This window comes from Symsagittifera roscoffensis, chromosome 2 (genome assembly GCF_963678635.1).
Source record: "Symsagittifera roscoffensis chromosome 2, txSymRosc1.1, whole genome shotgun sequence".
NCBI classification, from domain to species: Eukaryota; Metazoa; Xenacoelomorpha; order Acoela; family Convolutidae; genus Symsagittifera; species Symsagittifera roscoffensis.
Genome location: NC_087063.1, coordinates 72,780,492 through 72,789,103, shown reverse-complemented (window position 1 = coordinate 72,789,103; position 8,612 = coordinate 72,780,492).

The following is an 8,612-nucleotide window of genomic DNA, read 5'->3' as shown; positions in this document are numbered from 1 at the left end:
AAATAGCTAAAAATTGACAGATAGCTCTTTCTAATTGCTTGTCTGTTCCAATTTTTTGCTACTAACTATACACAGATTTGCAGACTTCAGATGACCTTGACTTATAATTCCTGAACTGCGCTCATCGGACAACTTTCAGACGTCTGACAGGTCAATGTCTAGACAGAACTCACTACAGAATCAACATTTACTTGAAACCCATCTTCACAACGTAAGAATCACTCTCAAGATAAGGATGCAATCACATCCATTTTTCTTGAATTGGGAAATTTTTAGAAACTTTACGTTGCATATTGAATCGCGACTGCGAGGGATTTATATGGCTTGTTACTCAGTCACCTCGGACTTTAACTAAAGGTACCTGAACTCCTCAAGGTCACAAAATTCCACCCGTGGTCGAAACAAAACGGTTAAGTGGTCGGAACAATCAGTCCAAGATGCAGATAATGTTCTCCGATAACAATTGCTGTATTAGTGACCCTAAAAAGTTCAGAAAAGTACCTTGGCTTGTCCAGTTTTGTCTTTGATGGTGCATAGTCAGCTAAAAATCAGTAATCATGTAAACCAAAAATTCTTAAACTGTTGAATAATAGGTATCTAAAAATTACAGAACTCATGCAGGTTTCATTCAAATGATCTAACTTCTGGCTGGTTCACTTCGTCTATGCCTTAACTTTCAGCTGATTTATATACTATACGGTCTTTCGGCTGGTTTATTCACACTCTATTTATTGAACTGCCGACATTTAGATTCACCTTACAGGATAGCTTATTTACGATAAGCCTAAGGAACTTTTCAATGTTAATATTGTAAAACTGAAACCATAACAAAAAACAATTGCAACTAGGTTATTCGGCTGCTGTTCGAGTAGCTCTGAAATTTCCGACCACAAATATTGAAGTCAACAGTTCAAATACTAAAAAAAAATGAAAAAAGTAGCAACACAGGGGCGGGGCGGAGCTTCGCATCATTTGCGATACAACACAAGCAACCCTTTAGGTCGATAAAAAAAACTAGATCTATGTGCCTTAAGCATCGGAAGAAAACCTACCAAGCAGTAACAAAGCCGAAAAAAAATTGAGCACAAACCCCTTAAGCCGAAAAATTAAGAGAATTAAAAACTAATAAAAAGTGAAATTTTAAATCCAGTTGCTTAAATCGCTCCCAACATGAAAAAGAAATTTCGACTGATATTTAAAAAAACTAATACTATTCTGCCTAGGAAAGTCTGGTACCCGGTTGCAACCTACAATTGAAATCGCACAGTATTTCAAAACAACCACTGAATACCCTAATTCAGATGCTGCTTAAATAATGTTCAAATAAATGCTGCTTAAATAATTGCAAAAAAACTCTACAAATTTTGCCTGTAATTTAGTATCCCATTAGTTTCTGCATAATTTAGTTTTAAAAAAATGTAAACGTGAGGTTTTGCAATGATAATCACGACTAATAGGGCTTTAAAACAATACGACTTTTGAGCCCTACGAGCTTTCGTTGAGGTGGTCAAAATAGGTCGAAAAATAACCTAAGCCATAATTTCTCCCAGTCACTTTCAGGGCAAAACTTTTCCAATTTATTTAAGGTTAAACACAAAAAGCAGTGCCAGTAGTATTATAGAGAATTGCGTTAGCATTACTTGATCCAGAAAATCATGAGATTCTTAAAATTTAATCTTACTTCGGGAACATTTTTTTTTATACAGAGGCGAAGTTGCACTTCGCATACACATGCAAAAATATGACCGATAACGCAACTGGGTAAAACTGAATGAATAAAACTTTGAGTCTATAAAACTTCTCAAGTAACGCACGCCAATTATGAGTCTACATAATTGCTTAGGGTCAATTATGACGCATTAGCAGTACCAGTCAATTTGGAAATAGAAATTTACCAACTAACATGCTTCAATTTTTAGAGCGGACGCGTTATAACTAGCATAAGAAAAAGTTCATTAGAAACATCCGACCCTCCTGCCTAGGTTCGAACCCTCTTATTTTGCATAGCTGCTGTATATGGTCACGAACAAAATCAAGAACAGCTGGTTGATGTGCAACTGGCGCACAAAAATGGTCAGACGACTGTCATTTTTATCAGCAAAAAGATATTTTTGTATCATATAAGGTTTTATCTGTTTTTTTAGTAAATTTTCAGAGCAAGGTCGAGGGAAAATCCAAAATTAACTGCACTGAGAACATACAAATAGCTTTCAATAACATCAACTTAGGTTACTTTATACTGACTTCTAGCCAAGAGTGGCTCTTCGCTCTAAATTAACTTAAAAGCAAGACTTTCGAAATTTTGTTCTCGAAATTAAAACAAATGTTCTGGAATTTTTGATAGGCGGTGAGACTCATTTAGAACGTGTTTTATCAAGAAGCTCTACCCAACTGATGCCTTTAGAGACGTTTAGAAGATCTTGGTCGATATTTTGTAAATTGAGACGCCAAATACAGGCAAACAAGTACCAAAACAACCAGTGATTTAAGACCAAGCCAATATGCTTTTACAATTATAAACCGAGCAGTCCTCATTTGAATATTTTTAGTCCAACACTTGAAACTTCTACAAAGTTCTACTCATCATTTATAGTAAACGAAACGCGCTCCCCGTAACTTCATTTCTTTTTTTAAAACATTGGAATTGAAATATTTGTTGGAGGGCTTTTCAGTTTCCCTCCAGCAGTCTGCTAACGGTTTTCTGTCACTTTTTGTTTAATTTTTTTTGTGCTAAATTCTCATTCTTCTCATTCGGCATCAATTTTCAAAAAATTTTGGCCAAAAAGTTCAAAACGCCTATGCGAATGCTTACATTTTGTCAACTAGAGGATAAATTACTTTGAAGTTCAATGCTTACACGAACATGGTCCTTCAGTTGAGTAAAAACAACGGATAGAAAACTTGAAAAAATAACAAAGAATGGCGTTCAAAATCAATACGATAAATTTCGACATGTCTTAAGCTTTCATTGCTTAGCGGGTAATAACAGAAATGAGCAGCCCTGCTGATGCATAAAAAATTTATCGACAGATAATGGCTGAAACTTTTTGATTGTTGTTGTAGTAGCCTCCATGACTGTTGACAGCATTGGTTCTGTTTGTTTCGGCTGATAAAGGTTTTAGTCTCGCCCTAGTACATTGCTATTGGTCCCAGCGGGATAGTAAGGGCATGCACTAGCCTGGGTTACTTGAACGCGGTTTTAACACTGGCCTCGTCGGAATTGAGCTCGCATTTTGTGTTGATGTGAGGTCAGCATCCTCCGTCAAGCTGATTAGTTCTTTCAAGGGAGTTGAGGTCTCCCTCTCCTTCGTACTGTGTGAGCAGAAAGTGTCAGCTACACGAAGGTGTCAGTACAATAACTGAGGATATCAAAATCTGTCGGAAAGTTGCATAATTGGTGCGCGTCATGCGGCCCTAGATAGCTAGCAGAGAGTGCATATATTACCAACTTTTGGGTCAACCCTTTTTAGGTAGTTATTCAGATTGGGTATCCGAGGCGGAGCTGTGCAAGTGTGCACCTAGCCTCGCGTGAAAGTTTTTCTTCGATGATTCGTCATACCCAAAAGTTCAGTGGTGACTCTCAGTAAAGTGTCTCACAGTTTTTAGTATCCAGATGTTTGAGAAGTTCTTTGTATTGATTAATTGTGTGAACTGAATCAGTTGGCAGGAGTACTTGCTCATATTTTGTTTTCAGAGTAGCTGTCAGTATTCGTCCGCTGTTTGATTCTAACATTATATGGTCTGAACGCTCCGGAAGATCGCTTCCCAGGAGAATGGTTTAGCAAGCAATTCATTATGCGCTCGAACAGGGAGAACTTCAGTTTCATCTTGTAAACGATCTATGTTCGTAATTCGCCACAGCCAGCTACTTCTTAAAGCATTAGTTTGTTTGAATTGCAGTTTTAACCAGTTGGTGTTTCTTAAACTTGGAGACCATATGGGTGCGGCGTAGATCATTACGCTACGACTGATTGCTGTAAAGCTGATACCAAGTTTTTATTTTTAGCAAAACCTATTGGTATTTGCAAGTTGTTATTTCTGGCCTGAACTCGTGCGCAAACATTGTGCATTAATTCCAAATGTGAACATGTGAGCGTAGCTAACACCCACGATTTTTGGGTTTTTTATGCCTTTAGTGGTATCCTCAAATATCGACTTTGGTTGTGTAGCAGTTACTTTAACAGACCAAGAAAAAAAAACAATTACCATGGACTTGTTTTCAAGGGGAGATATTTAAGTGTATGTTCTTTAGCCATTCGTTCAATTAAAAAAAAACTAAATTACAAAAAGGGCCCTTCCATTTAGTTACGGTAAGTGCACAAGCTGGATAGGGCCATACCAGCGATATAAAAATGCATATATATCAGCAATGAAGTCATAAATCAGCATTAAATGCATCGTCGTAATGTTAATTTATCTTAGCCGTCCTTCCTCTACAATAGCGCTTATGGAGTTGTCGATAAATTGAACTTTGCGTAGCGATCTGCACCCCCTTATACAAAGTATAGAGCTCCTCAGGAGCGCGAAGCTTATTTTAGTTCTTATGTAGTTTATAGATTCTGGATAGCTTTCTTGTCTTTTTTCACTTAGTTTTTCGGCCAAGCGCTGCATCGTTCGCGTGGCTGTTGGAGCAGCGCCACCGGTGCATCCAAAAATTAGCGGGCAGAAGCTACTCTGCTCTACGTTTAAAATTCTTTGCTGATATTTGGAGTTCTTCAGAGTTTCGTGGTATTTGTATGCATCCTTATGCAGTTTTCGCGATGTTTTGACATGGGATTGAAAATTTTCACATCAACCCCAGAGTCCACGATTGAGTACGGTAAAATTTTATTGGTGCGTGAAGCTCAAATTGATGTGCAGCTGAAGTTAGTATTATTATGTCATCAGGATTAGTTACCGGCTTAAACATTTCTCGCGGCTTAGGCAGGAGATGAGGCTCAGATATAGGTTGAAGAGGGAGGGCGAGAGCACACCATGTGGCACACATTGTTAAATTTTCTCATGCCAGATATTGCGTCTCTAAATTCAGCATATGAGAAGCGTCCTTAGAGATAGGATAACAGCCATCGCTTGGTCTTGGTTGCTAAGCCTGAGTTGTATATATCATCCAGAAGGACGGTGTCAATTAGTGTGTCAAAGGTAGTTTTTAGATTAGGTGCAACCATGAGGGTTCTTTGGCATAGTTTTTCATGCGAAAGAACACTCGTATTTGCACTTGATCTAAGAAATTGGTTCTGGAGCCCGGACCTCAATTCTTTACCGTCTGTCACCAAACTTTCCATTAGAAACTTTTGGAATCGTCTCAATTATCGGCTGGGACATAAAAGCTTCAGGAAAACTAGCTTGTAACGCACCTCCAGTGCTTCGAATTTTTGGTAACTAAAAACAGCTTTTATTGGAAAGAAGTTCTGCAACCTCCGACTGTTCTCTGACAGTTGGTAATTTAAAGGGCTGGTTATTATAGTGTTGGTACTTTCTTAATTTCAAAAAATTAATTCAAGTTTTTTTCTTACTTCAAATTTTAAAAACCATAAAACGTTAAATCTCGGAAACCTAGTGGGCCCATGAAGAATTTTTAATACCAAAGTTTCTCGAAAAATGAAACTATCATAGGAAAAGTCAAATCTCAGAAACTCATACAGCCTCAGTTTCGCAACGCCTCAGAAAGTAGCGTGACAAAAAAGATGTCTCACTAGAAGGTTGCGGAAAACAAATTTTGTGAAGTTTCTAATGGATTATATCTTTGAAACTTTGGAAGAAGTCATTAAAAAGTCACATCTAGAAAACTTAAAATTTTTGAGCAGTCGCATATGGACGCAAGACTTGCAATCTCTGAGAGTAACCTCAGAGTACCCTACTACGGGTGTTTTTAAATCCAAGTTAACTGAAAATTTTGAACAAAAATCTTTGAAAACGTCATATCTCGAAAACTACAGGGATTTGAGCAGTCACATTTGGAGACAAAATTTGCAACACCTGAGAGTACGCTGACATTGCCTCACTATAGAGACAGGAATTTCAATTTTTGTGAAACTTTTAATATCTTAGTTCTTTGGACAATGGTAAAGACTTAAAAAAGTCACATCTCGAAAACTAAAAACATTTGAGCAGTCGCATTGGGGAGCAAGATTTGCAATCCCTGAGAGTAACCTCAGAGTACTCTACTACGGATGTTTCTGTATCTAATTTTACTGGAAAATTTGAGAAAAATATATTTAAAAAGTCATATCTGGAAAACTACAAGCATTTGAGCAGTCATATTTAAAGGCATTATTCGCAATCCCTAGGAATACCCTTAAAAGCACCCAATTAAAGAGTTGGGGTTTTCAAATTTCGCAAAAATTTTTTAAAATTAGATTTCTTAAAATTATGAAAAAATCACAAAAAATTGTCGTTTCTCCTAAACTGAAAGTTATTGGGTATTCTTATTTGAAAGCAAAAATCGCAACCCCTGGGATAAGCCTGACAGCATCTTTTTAAAAAAGTTTGCTCATTTTAAATTTTGTGAAAAAAATCCTTGAATTTCAACTGGAAAAATGAAAAATTCTTAACCATTGCAAGATACGATACAGCTTAAACATGAAAAAAATTCTACCGTTGAACATGCAAAAACAATACGTTGAAATTGCTTAAGCACGCCGAGATAGTGAAGCCCGCATTTAGAACTATAATAAAAGATAGATAATAGATAATTGAAAATTCTTTTCTTAACGCCAGGCTAACAAACTTTTTCGTTTCTGTACAATACGCTGAAAACGCTTACACATGCCGAGATAGTGAAGACCGCATTTACAACTATAATACAAGATAGAGAATACATAATTGAAAATTCATTTTTAATGCCAGGCTAACAAACTTTTTCGTTTCTTTGTAACATTCGTCTACTGCAGTCACACATGAGGCTTAAGAAAAATAGGCCCTATAACCACTGGCTCAAGGGTCAGGGACACCATCTCTTGTGTTTTTCTACCTCAAGAACGGTCGGAGCCAGTTCGGTTCGTTTGTGACATGAGACTACGACCCGTTACAGCTTAAAGGCTACTACTAAAACATCCCCCCACTCTAGAATTAGAAACGTCCCCATACTTAGGTCTCTAGATACCCAAAATACATGAACGCCGTTAAAAACCGGGTTAGAACAATCCGTTAAGTTTATTTTTATTAGACAGTGGAACTTTGATCCATTTCAGATGGATCAACCTAAAACTCGCCTTACCTCAACATAACAATTATAAAACACACTAATGTATATTATATCTTTGAAACTTTGGAAGAAGTCATTAAAAAGTCACATCTAGAAAACTTAAAATTTTTGAGCAGTCGCATATGGACGCAAGACTTGCAATCTCTGAGAGTAACCTCAGAGTACCCTACTACGGGTGTTTTTAAATCCAAGTTAACTGAAAATTTTGAACAAAAATCTTTGAAAACGTCATATCTCGAAAACTACAGGGATTTGAGCAGTCACATTTGGAGACAAAATTTGCAACACCTGAGAGTACGCTGACATTGCCTCACTATAGAGACAGGAATTTCAATTTTTGTGAAACTTTTAATATCTTAGTTCTTTGGACAATGGTAAAGACTTAAAAAAGTCACATCTCGAAAACTAAAAACATTTGAGCAGTCGCATTGGGGAGCAAGATTTGCAATCCCTGAGAGTAACCTCAGAGTACTCTACTACGGATGTTTCTGTATCTAATTTTACTGGAAAATTTGAGAAAAATATATTTAAAAAGTCATATCTGGAAAACTACAAGCATTTGAGCAGTCATATTTAAAGGCATTATTCGCAATCCCTAGGAATACCCTTAAAAGCACCCAATTAAAGAGTTGGGGTTTTCAAATTTCGCAAAAATTTTTTAAAATTAGATTTCTTAAAATTATGAAAAAATCACAAAAAATTGTCGTTTCTCCTAAACTGAAAGTTATTGGGTATTCTTATTTGAAAGCAAAAATCGCAACCCCTGGGATAAGCCTGACAGCATCTTTTTAAAAAAGTTTGCTCATTTTAAATTTTGTGAAAAAAATCCTTGAATTTCAACTGGAAAAATGAAAAATTCTTAACCATTGCAAGATACGATACAGCTTAAACATGAAAAAAATTCTACCGTTGAACATGCAAAAACAATACGTTGAAATTGCTTAAGCACGCCGAGATAGTGAAGCCCGCATTTAGAACTATAATAAAAGATAGATAATAGATAATTGAAAATTCTTTTCTTAACGCCAGGCTAACAAACTTTTTCGTTTCTGTACAATACGCTGAAAACGCTTACACATGCCGAGATAGTGAAGACCGCATTTACAACTATAATACAAGATAGAGAATACATAATTGAAAATTCATTTTTAATGCCAGGCTAACAAACTTTTTCGTTTCTTTGTAACATTCGTCTACTGCAGTCACACATGAGGCTTAAGAAAAATAGGCCCTATAACCACTGGCTCAAGGGTCAGGGACACCATCTCTTGTGTTTTTCTACCTCAAGAACGGTCGGAGCCAGTTCGGTTCGTTTGTGACATGAGACTACGACCCGTTACAGCTTAAAGGCTACTACTAAAATATCCCCCCACTCTAGAATTAGAAACGTCCCCATACTTAGGTCTCT